Source organism: Ailuropoda melanoleuca, chromosome X (assembly GCF_002007445.2).
Source record: "Ailuropoda melanoleuca isolate Jingjing chromosome X, ASM200744v2, whole genome shotgun sequence".
In the NCBI taxonomy this organism is placed as follows: Eukaryota; Metazoa; Chordata; class Mammalia; order Carnivora; family Ursidae; genus Ailuropoda; species Ailuropoda melanoleuca.
In genome coordinates this window covers 42073479-42085859 of record NC_048238.1, presented here as the reverse complement: position 1 = coordinate 42085859, position 12381 = coordinate 42073479, and the positions used below count along the sequence as shown (strand labels likewise).

Sequence of the window (12381 nt, the reverse complement as noted above, 5' to 3'; positions counted from 1 at the left end):
GCGTTATGGGACCGAGCCCCACATCAGGCTCCTCCGCTATGAGCCTGCTTCTTCCTCTCCCACTCCCCCTGCTTATGTTCCCTCTCTCACTGGCTGTCTCTATCTCTGTCGAATAAATAAATAAAATCTTTAAAAAAAAAAAAAGAAATGCAAAGAGGAAAAAAAAGAATAAAAAAATGAACAAAATATCAAGAACTGTAGGATAGTTACAAAAAGTGTAACATACGCATAATGAGAATACCAGGAGAAGAAAGGAACAAAAGAAATATTTGAAGCAATAATGAAAGAGAATGTTCTAAAATTAAAGACACCAAATCACAGGTCCAGAAAGCTCAGAGAACAATCAGGAGGATAAAAAAAAACTACAACCATGCATATCCTATCCAAACTGAAAAATCAAAGACAAAGAAAAATTCTTGAAAATAGCCAGAGGGAAAAAATGCCTTATCTATAGAGGAGTAAGGATAAGAATGCAATCAGACTTCTTTTCAGAATCTACACAGTCAAGGGAAAAGAGTGAAATACATAAAATGTTAAAAAAAAAACATGAATCAAGAATTCTGAATCAAGAGAGATTACCCTTCAATACTGAATGAGAATGGTTTTTCTCAGGGAAACAAATATTAAGGGAATCTGTTGACAGTAGACCTGCCTTGCAGGAAATGTTAAAGGAAATTCTTCAGAAAGAAGAAAAATGATAAAGGTCAGAAACTCAGATCTACATAAAGAGCACTAGAGAAGGAATAAATGAAAGTAAAATAAAAATGCTCTCATTCTTTTTTCCCTACCTGCCTTTTTTTTCTTTGAGGTATAACTCAAGTTTACACTGTAATGACTTGATATTTGTATGTATTGCAAAATGATCACCACAATAAGTCTAGTTAACATCTAGTTATATTTTTACTCTAATTGTCCTAACAGATAACAATTTGTTCAAAATAATAATGGCATTAACTCATTTGGTGATGATAGCTTATGGATAAGGGCAATGAAAGGCAGCAATGTTATAATGGACAGAAGGAAGTGGGAATACTCTACTAATGGTATTTGCATTACCCACAAAGTAGTATTATGTTATCTGAAGGAAGACTTGGATTAGTTGTAAATGGATGTTGCAAACACAGGGTAACAACTACGAAAAGTTTTTTAAAAAGTATAATTAATATGCTAAAGAGAGGGGTAAATATAATCACACCAAATGCTCAGTTAAAACCAGAGAAGGCAAAAAGAGTGGAAGACAAAATGAGAAAACAAGGACAACAAATAGGAAAAAGTAATCAACATGGTAGATAATATGGAGACTCAACCATATCATCTTAATACCCAAACAAGACAAAGACATTTTAAGAAAGGAAAACTACAGACTGATAAGTCTCATAAACATAGCTACAAAAATCCACAGCAAAATATTAGCAGATTGAATTCAACAATGTATAAAAAGAACTCTATACCATGACCAAGTTGATTTATTTCAGGCATGCGAGGCATGTCCAGCATTAAAAAAATCAATTAATGTAATGCATCACATCAACAGGCTAAAGAACAAAAAACTTACAAGAATATCCATTGATGCCCAAAAAAAGCATCTGACGAAACCCAGCATCCATTCAGGATGAAACTCCCTCAGCAAACTAGGAATGAAGGAACTTCTTCAACATGATAAAGAACATCTACAAAAAACCTGGAGCTAAAATACTTACTTTCTTAACGAAGAGTGTTATATTAGTTTCAGGTGTGCAATATAATGATTCAACAATTCTATACATTACTGAGTACTCATCAAGATAAGTGTACTCTTGATCCCCTTTATCTATTTCACTCCTCCTTCACCTACCTCTCTTCTGGCAACCAATCATCACACTTAATGGTGAGAAACTAGATGTTTTGTACTAAGATCAGAAATAAGGCAAGGATGTCTATACTCACCACTCCCATTCAGCATATTACTGTAAGCCCCAACTAATGCAAAAGACAATAAAAAGAAAAAAATATATACAGATTGGGAAGGAAAAAATACAACTGTCTTTGTTCACAGATGACATAATTGTCTATGTAGAAAATTCCAAAGGATCAACAACAACAACAAAAAATTCCTGAAGAAATAAGTGACTATAACAAGGCTGCAGGACACAAGGTTAACATACAAAATTCAACTGCTTTCTTATATATCAATAATGGAAAATGGGAATTTGAAATTAAAAATAGAATGCCATTGGGGTGCCTGGGTGGCACAGCGGTTAAGCGTCTGCCTTCGGCTCAGGGCGTGATCCCGGCGTTATGGCATCGAGCCCCACATCAGGCTCCTCCGCTATGAGCCTGCTTCTTCCTCTCCCGCTCCCCCTGCTTGTGTTCCCTCTCTCGCTGGCTGTCTCTGTCTCTGTCAAATAAATAAATAAAATCTTAAAAAAAAATAGAATGCCATTTACATTAGCACCAAAATGAAATAATTAGGTATAAACCTAACAAAATATGTACAAGAGCTATTTGAGGAATACTACAAAACTCTGATGAAAGAAATCAAAGACCTAAATAAATGGAGATATAATATATGCACATGCATAAGAAGACTCAATATTGTAAAGATGTCAGTTCTTCCCAAATTGATCTATAGATTCAATACAATCCCACTCAAAATACCAGCAAGTTATTCTGTGGCCATCAACAAACTGATTCCAAAGTTTATATTGATAGGCGAAAGACCTGGAATAGCCCACACAGTATTGAAGAACAAAGTCGGAGCACTGACACTAAATGACTTTAAGACTTAGTATAAAACTGTAATAGTTAAGATAGTATAATGTCAGTGAAAAAATAGACAAATTGATCACTGAAACAGAATAGAGAGCCCAGGAATCAACCCATACAAAAACAGATGTTTGACAAAGGCGCAAAGGCAATTCAATGGAGGGAGGATGGTCTTTTCAACCAATGGTTTTTTGAACAACTGGACATCTACATGCAAAAAAAAAAAGAGAATCAAGACACGGTTCTTCAAATTTCACAAAATTTATCTCAAAATGGATCACAAACTTCAATGTTAGATGCAAAACTATAAAACTCCTAGATGATAATAAAGCAGGAAAATCTAGGTGACCTTGGGTTTGGCAATGACTTTTTAAATATAACACCTAAAGTATGATCTATGATAAAAAGGACTGATAAATTAGACTTCAATAAAATTAAAACTTCTGCAAAAGCCACTGCTAATAGAATGAAAAAAACAAGTAATATATCGGGAGAAAATATTTGCAAAAGACATACCTGATAAGGGACTAGTATCCAAAATACACAAAGAATTCTTAAAATTCAACAAGAACAACCTGATTAAAAAATGGGCAAAAGATCCAAACTTAACCAAATAAGATATAAAGATAGCAAATAAGGCTAAGAAAAGCTGTTCAACATCATATGTGATCGGATAATTCTAAATTAAAACAATAATGAGATACCACTACCTACCTGTTAGAATGGCCAAAATCCAAAACACTAACACCAGATGCTGAGAGGGTTCCAAAGCAACAGGAACTCTCATTCATTGCTGGTGGGAATGGAAAATGGTACAGCCACTTTGGAAGGCAGTCTGGCAGCTTCTTACAAAACTAAACATACTCTTACTATATGATCCAGCAACTGTGCTCCTTGGTATGTACCCAAATGACTTAAAACACAAAAAAGCCTGCACACAGATGCTTATAGCAGCTTTACTCATAACTGCCGAAAGTTAAAAGAAACCCAGATGCCCTTCAGTAGGTGAATGGATAGACAAACTGCAGTACATCCAGATAATGGAATGTTATTCCATGAGAAAAATAAATGAGCTATCAAGCCAAGAAAAGATATGGAGGCTTCTTAACTGAAGTAAAAGGAGTCATTCTAAAAAGGCTACATACTGGATGTTTCCAACTATATGACATTCCAGAAAAGGTAAAACTATGGAGACAGTAAAAAGATCGGTGGTTACTAGGGGTTAGGGGAGGAAGGGCTGAATAGACAGAGCACAGAGGATTTGAGGGCAGTGAAACTACTCTGTATGACATTATAATGGTAGATACACATCAGTATATAATTGTCCAAACCCATAGAATGTACAACACAAATAGGAAACCCTCATAGAAACTATGGACTTTAGTTAATAATAATGTATCAATATTGGCCTAAATGTAAAAGTGTACTCCACTAACTGCAAGATGTTAATAATAGTGGAAACTGAGGTGGGGAAACTATATGGTTCCTCCAGGTACTTTCTGTTCAATTTTTCTATAAACCTAAAACTGCTAAAAAAAGGAAAGAAAGAAAGAAAGAAAGAAAGAAAGAAAGAAAGAAAGAAAGAAAGAAAGAAAGAAAGAAGGAAAAAGAGGGGCATGTGGGTGGCTCAGTCATTAAGCGTCTGCCTTTGGATCAGGGCGTGATCCCAGCACTCTGGGATCGAGCCCCGTGTCAGGCTCCTCCGCTGAGAGCCTGCTTCTTCCTCTCCCACTCCTCCTGCTTGTGTTCCCTCTCTCCCTGGCTGTCTATCAAGAAAGAGAGAAAGAAAGAGAGAGAGAAAGAAAGAAAGAGAGAAAGAAAGAGAGAGAGAAAAGAAAGAAAGAAAGAAAGAAAGAAAGAAAGAAAGAAAGAAAGAAAGAAAGAGAAAGAAAGAAAGAGAAAGAAAGAAAAGAAAAAAGTCTTTTAAGTAAAAAAAAATCAAAGGAAAGAAAAAGGGAAGTTTACACATAAGGAAATTTTGACTCTAAAAATCAGCCTATGGAATGCAGAAATCTCTATTAAAGTTATTTAAACCAGTGGTTCTCAAAGTTCAACATGCATCAGAACCCCTGGGCCAGCACTTATTAAAACCCAGAGCTCTGCCTACCCTCCAACTTTCCGATCCCCTAGGTCTGGGGTGGAGCCTGCAGTTTGTATGTCTAACAAGGGGCCAGGGAACGCCGATGCTGCTGGCCCTGTGCATCAAGAGAGGTGTGAATGTATAGAATTGTTGAATCATCATATTGTGTACCTGAAACTGATAAAAACACTGTATGTTAATTATACTTGAATTTAAAAAAAATTAAAGAGAGATAATAAAGTCTGATAAAAATAAGAACAAAGCTGAACAGTACCCAAAAAGGGATTTTAGGGTAGACAGAAGTTAAGGGACACATGCTAAATAACCTGAGTCTTTTCTGCAGAATATACTGGGAGAAGCTGGGAGAGAAGGACCAAGAATCAGAATTTTTAAGTCCCACCTGTTTAAGAACTCAAGAAAGAAGACTGAAATGCAGTGTCTGTCTCTCTTTCTCACCATTTGTAATTCCGTATTGCTATGCTGACCTGAAAATCATACATCTGTAATGGACAATGGGCAGACACTGAAAAAAGTAGGAATAAACAAGGTGAAGAAAGAGGAAGTGCTGGAGAGTAATGCTAAAGCCACAGTGGGGACAGGCTAAAAATGCTACGCTAAATCCAAATTCTCCAACCCCTCCCCATCCTTTTCTCTTAAAGATTTACCCTAGATCACTTAACTCACTGGATTGTCCCCTCATTTCCAGCAGACCAAATGTGCTGCTGATATGCAACTTTGAACTCTGGGACAATACTCTTCTGCCTCTTTTTACCTCCCTTTACACACAAACATGAAGTTAGAAAGTGAATAGAGAATGTGTCAGGAGATTCTAAGAAACTCCTATATGTGCCCACAAGGCCAAACACCCAGGGCCATCTCCTGTGTTCACTGCAGTATTTCTAGCAAGCAGCATGGTGGCTGGCATGTGGCAAATGCTCCCTAAATAAATGCTGAGAGAATGACCAAATCTGAGGGAAGTGATGTAAAGGAGAACAGTCCTCCTCTATGATCACAATGCATGCTTTTCTCAGATACGGGAATATAGATGATGGATTTAGAAAGCAGGGCACCTATTGCAAAGACTATGACAGAGAGAGAGCAAGCAGAAGGCTCTAGTACTGGGTGAGTGTGTGTGCGTACATGAGTATGTACCTCCACCTGTCTACAAGGACAAGGCCCAACCTGACACACCCTAGGTGTGCGTAACAGGTAATAAGGAAATCTATTCTTCTATATGCTTCCAAGAGTTTGCTACAAAGAAGATTCGCCTTTCTGTGCACAGGGAGGAAGAAACGGAAGGCTCATGTGCTTGCACAGTGGGCATGCAGACATAATGATAATGATGGTTTCTTCATACAAACTCACTAGCCAGTAAGGCCACTGGATCCCCAACACCCAGAGATCACTCAAGAAATATTTATCAAAGAAATGCATGAATGAATGGGAGAGAAGGGTAATGTAAGGGCACTCTGGGCCTGCCCATGTCAGATGAGGCTCACCTTCTTAAAGTCCTTGTACCAGAGCACTGCACTGCAAACACTTGGACCCAGGGACCAAGGATGGGAGAGCTGGAGATGAATATAGGGCACCTGCATGCCCCAGGTGAGACAGACAGTGAGCAAGATGGAAACAGAGAGACAGTATGGTAATATAAAGATATAGGCTATTCTCCTTTCCATAATGTGTGGTGTGCATACAAGATCAGCAATAACAAGGGGCCCCCGCTCTTCACTCCTTCTCCAATTCAAGAACAGACTATGGTGGGCATCTTAAGGAAGCTCACAGTCCTTCCTGCAGATCCTGGGAGAGAAGAGACAGCTTATGAGCCCAAACTCCTACACATTCTGCTGATGTGATGGTTCTCCACCAGTGGGCACATCTTCCTGTCCTCAGAGGGTATGGCGTGAGTGTGCCATCAGTGGTTGGGGAGGATGCCAAACTTACTTTTTAGCGCCTCCAACGTCTGTGCCCAACTTCACTGTGGATCTGGATGAAGTTCAATCTCCTCAAGGTACCACCAAAGGGCACAGCAGTGACGTTGCCTGTTTGTTCATTACTGTATGTTCGACACCCAACACAGTGCCTGACATACTCCAGAAACTCCATACATATTCAGGAAGGCAAGAAGGGAGACATCACTCAGTCCTGCCATACATACATTTGAAACCCAGACCAGAGACAATACTTGAGACAGCACTTGCATCTAGGTTGAAAGGGAGTGCAGGAAGGAACAGGTGGGAAAGCTCTGGTCCCAGCCCAGCACCCGATGTGTGGAAGGCAGGAGGGGAATCAAGAGAAAGCTCATTCTCCAGAACTCTGAGCACACAGACATTATTTGATAAGGACATTTCCTCTAGAACACAGATAAGCCCACCAGACAGAGACCAAAATCCATACCTATCCTGTTCTTCTGTGCTTCCCCAACACCCACCAGTTACTGAAAAACTCTTACGAGAAGGAAGGAAGGGAGAGGGAAGAAAAGGAGGGAGGGAGGGAAGAAGGGAGGAAAGAGGACAGAACAAAAGGAGGGAGGAAAGAAAGGAAGGGAAGGAGGGAGAGAGGGAGGGAGGAAGATGTCCAGTCTCTGTCCTTCTTAGCGCAGTCGAGCCCACCCTCTCTGAACCCTTGCCCAGGTGCATTGCATTGAGACAGCACTAGCACCCAGACAGCAAGGATTAGAGAGGGGGAGCAGGGCAGAAGGCTGAAGCACCTGCAATGCCCGAGGCAGAGCAAGTTGTCTGTCACACAGGTCCATGTGGGAGCAGGAACGTGAAGTCTCGAGATGTGTACACACTGGGAAGGGGTATTAATATGAGGTTCTATTTGGTGGCCCCCCCAAACTCAGCACATGCAGGGATATTCAGGGACATGGAAGTCCACTCTCCTGCACGTATGCTTCGAGACAAGGGCCAAGCCCATCCTGTGTACCATCACTGCCCAGCACAGGGTCAGCACATTTCCTCTAAATACTTGTGGAAGGAACAGAGAGAGGAAAGAAAGGAGACAGGGGGCAAGTCACGGGTGCTTTGTCCTTCTATATGCAGAAAAGAGCTCCTCCTAGAGCCCTGGAGGTGTACTGCATCAGGATGGTACTCACATCTAGGGCTCGATGATGTGAAGGGAGGAGCAGAGCCGAAGGCTCGAGATGTGCATACCACGTGCACATCCAGCTGTGGGACTAAGGAGAAGCCCGATTCCCGCACCCTGAGCCCAAGCACCCACAGGCATTGTCATGAGGAAGCTGACACTCCAAGAGCCTGCTAGACTGTAAGGCCAGTGTCCCGGACCAGTTAGTTTACCGTGATACCTCCATACAGCAGGAACCTGTACCCTTGTGAAATGATGGACAGAGAACTGCACACACACACACATACCTGAATGAACAAGCGAAGCCCAGTGAGGCTCTGTCTGACACATAGACCAGGCTCACAATCTCATATCCTTGCACGAGCCCCCCGCACTGATCAGCCAGCACTTGAGCTTTGGTTGCAAGGACAGGGGAGGAGGGACAAAAATCACAGTCCAGACACCTGTACAACAACCATGTATTCGAACGCATGTGCAATGAGGAAGTTCACACTTCAGACAAATATAACGAATAAGGAAGTCTATCTCCTACCTTTCAGTCTGGGGCAGAAATGTGTGTACACGTGTGTGTAGGTGTGCACGTGCACAGGAAGAACATAGATATGTACAGGAGAATGAGAAGGCTCAATTCCTGGCACAGCCCGCACGCCTGTGTTCTGGGCGTGGGGAAGTTCATTCACCACATTCCTCCACTGGGCAGGAAGTCCTGTAAGGAAAGAAGCTGTCTCTTGTTCAGCAGGATACTCCCAGCATAGTGCAGAGCCCATAAAATGTGATCAGTGAATATGTGCTGACTGAAGTGCTTGGCAGAAGGTTCGTGACGACAAGGCTCACCCTCCTGTAATCCATGCACACAGGAGGTGCTTTGAGAATTCACAACTCCGATATGCAATGGGTACAGGAGAAGGAGCAGTTCATTCACACAAGCGTGCACGTGTGTCTGTGTGTGTCCACAGTGTTAAGTTCATGCCCTGAAAAGGAATGATAAGGCTCTTTCTTGATACGGTCTTGGCTGGAGGATCACTTAACTTCCTATGCTGGCCAAGTGTGTGGTTCTGGAGGAGGTGGGGATAGTCAGGAGCGGATGTACTCCTTGCCATGGCTTGCAAGGACACAGCACCGAAAACATGCCTGAGAAAGGGGGAAGCTCATTCCCTCCCACCCATGACAGGCCGAGCTCTTTGAGGGCTGAGCCCGCACCTGACTTGCTTCTCACTGCATCCCCGAGCACTCCCACTAACTCAGTGATTCTCAAACTTGAGCGGACATCAGCATCAGTGGGAAGGCTGGTTAGAATACAGACTTCTGTGGTTCACCATTTACTAGATCAGGAGTTGGCTCCAAGAATTTGCATTTCTAACAGGTTCCAAGGTGATACTGATGCTGCTGGGCCAGTGAGCACACTTTGAGAACCATTCTAAACAGAGACATTAAAGAAATTGAAGAATCAGAGGGGTGACATAAAACTCTACTTTTAAATATGGGTGAGATTCCCTCTGAATTTTTGTATAAGGGCAATGGGCTGGGACTGCACTTGGGCCTCAGTACCAAGAATGAGAGAGAGGGACGTGAGCAGAAGTCTCAGGCGTCTTCAGATCATGTATGTGTGTACAAGAACCCTCACTCTTGCACTCACAGGTGACTGCCTACGATTGTGCAAAGGGAAGTGCCTTTCCTGCACATGCATGTGTGAGAGAAGCCTTCAGGGCTACTTTCCTTCAAGCTCTGACTGTGGAAGGAGCGCTAGGAAGCTCACTGCCCCACCTGTCGGACATGGACAGGCTGCTGTGGATGCCCACTGTGGATGCAGCTCTGTGTGCAGCAGACACACCTTCTGTGTTCCTACACCTGAGTGCTATGTGTGTGGGGGGAGGTGTTTACAGGGAAGGCTCACTTTTCCGCATATAACGGGGCTCACATGGGATTGCACAGCAAGGTAAAGAAAAGGATCTCTTTGCACGCAGCAGCAGGAAGGAAGACAGCAGTAAGTCCTCCCTCACGGAGTCCCTATCGATGGGAGGGTGGGGAAAGCATGCTGGGGTGGGAGGGGGCAGCACAACAGGCTCCCTCCCCTGCCCTCTCTGTAAGCCGAAGTCTGCAGACAGGTCCACATCACTGGGTGTGTCCGGGAAGTGGGGTGGAGAGAAATCTCACTCTAGCATAACCAGCACGTGTCTGTGTTTGCACAGTGGCCAGCAAGCAACAGAAAGACCTACTTCAGTCTTCCAAAGAGTGGCTTATTAGTCCACAGCATCTGTGAGTCCTAGTGGACTTATTAGTTGCCTACCAGAATGTCAGGACAGCACCCTTGTCCGTTTTGATTCTAGTTTCATCCTTTGTGACTGACCTACGTGCCTGGCATCTAGTAGGCATCTGGCTATCTGTGGAAGGAAGGGAAAGGAGAAGAGAAAGTTGCTGCACAAGAGCTCCGTCCTTTTAAATGTAGACAAGGCTCGTTCCCCTGAAGTCCTCGAACAAGGACGGCGATCCAAGACAGCACTGGCAGCTAGGCTGAATGAAGGAGAGTAAAGCACCTGGTCAGGGGGCCACTCGGGGGTACGTGTGTGCACGCGTGTGCACACGCACGCCCACTCGGGCCCTTCCCCTGCACACAGTGTACTTATGTGGCATTGTACTGAGGTTTAGAAGGTTCTCCTACACACATCTGTGAGATGAGAATGGAGGACAGGACATTTCAAGTCCCAGCGTGCAGCCCACTCACCCCCGGGGACATGCAGGCATAACAAATGAGAACGAATCCGTTCTCCAGCTTGCAGGGAGGGACCAGATATGGCTCATTCTCCTGTGGGCCAGTGGCCCAGCATAGCACTTGAAATGGAGTAGGTCCTTGGTAGGCAGTTGTAGAAAGGAGGGAAGGGAAGATGTAGAGGGGCTCTGTCCCAAGCGAAGATGGCGCTCTCCCTTTCGGAATCCTTGCCCAGGTGCATTGCATTCAGAAAGCACTCTCACCCAGGTAGCAAGGATTAGAGAGGGGGAGCCAGACCAGAAGATTCCAGCACCTGTATGCCGTCTGTGTGCGTGCGTGTGTGTGTGTGCGTGTGTGTGTGTGTTTAACAAGAAGGTTTATTGTTCTTGCCCAGTGCATTAATGTAGGATTGAACTGAAGTAAAGAGAAGGTTCTCCTACACATATCAGCCACATGTGTTTGTAAGTTACAGGGGGAGGTGGTAGACAAGAAGTCCCCTATGTGAAACACTTACTCTCAGCACATGCAGGGGTAGAGGGTGATGACAAAGTCCATTCTCCCTCCTGGACTATAATATCCAGGAGGGCAGGGACACAGTCTGTCTCGTCCACTCTCCTGTGACCAACGCCCAGCACGTGCCTAAAAATATGATTTGTGGAAGGAAAGAATGAATGAGTGCTAGATGGCAGGCTGGAGGCAGCAAGCAGATGAGAGGTGGTATACAGAGCCTCTGTCCTTCTCCCCGCAGAGGACGCTTGCCCTCCAGACCCCTCGCCCTAGTGCATTGCATTTAGAAAGCACTCTCACCCAGGGACAGAGGCTGAGAAAGAGGGAGTAGAGCAAAGAGCCTGGGCACCCGCACCCTGTGTGTGGTGTGCACGCACGTGTGCGTGTGTATACTTAACTCTCATGCTTCCACTCCCTCAAAGCATCCCTCTGTGCATTCGACAAGACTGATGCCTCTCCCCCGGGCTGTGCACGTGTATTCATCCCCATTCACAAAGTCACACAGCCATTCTCTCTCAGGCAGTCTCTCTGAACATGTGCTGTGAGTGGCACCTTTTTCAGATGGTACCTGAGCGTCTGCATGCGTTGGCGGTGTGGCTGGGGGTTAACACGGCTGGGACAATCTGTGTACACAGGCACTCTTGCATATACATGCTGGAGGATGGTATGGTAAAGGGCGTACTTTTTCAATTCCATTCCTCTACTAAACTATGAGCTCACCGAGGGCAACCCCTGGTTGTGTGAGTCTTATCACCCAATGTATGTCTCCCCATTACAGCATCTGACACACAGTAAGCCCAAAGAAAGAGAAAGCTCATGCCCTGACACAGGGGTAAGTCTGTCCGCAGGGAATGATGTCCATTCTCCCACAGGTGTCCTCAGGAGAGCCCAGGAATGAGGAGGACTCCAGGCCAGGGACCCCGTCCGCCTTATTGAACGTCGTAGCTCTAACACCCAGTGCAGGCGCAGGCACCTCAAAGCCAACTCAAATATTTGAAAGCAAGTGGACGAGCTGATGTACAGGTACCACTCCTTCTACACGCAGACAAGGCTCAGCCTCTTTGAATCCTTGAATAGGTGTGTTGCACTGAAATGGCACTCACACCTAGGTTCCAAGGATTCGAGAGGGGGAGCAGGTAAGAAGGCTCAGACCCTGCCGTTTGTGCACGTGTGCATGTGTAGCTATGACGAAGAGTCCTGCTCTCATGTACAGAGACTGTTCTCACCTGCGCTGTTCTGCATGAGACCAGAAAAG

General features: G+C 44.1%; 1 protein-coding gene across 3 annotated transcripts in view; it reads right to left on the bottom strand.

Annotated features, from left to right (window-relative positions):
• The window catches only part of CLCN5 (chloride voltage-gated channel 5), a 154255-nt gene that overhangs the window by 63486 nt on the left and 78388 nt on the right, over positions 1-12381 (bottom strand). The window contains exon 1 of one of the 3 annotated variants that reach the window (XM_034648970.1): positions 6770-7426. The exons of the other annotated variants lie outside the window; for them this stretch is intronic. The gene's annotated coding sequence lies outside the window, so the exon portion shown is untranslated. Of the gene's footprint in view, positions 1-6769; positions 7427-12381 lie in introns of those variants that run through there. 3 annotated transcript variants of the gene reach the window in all.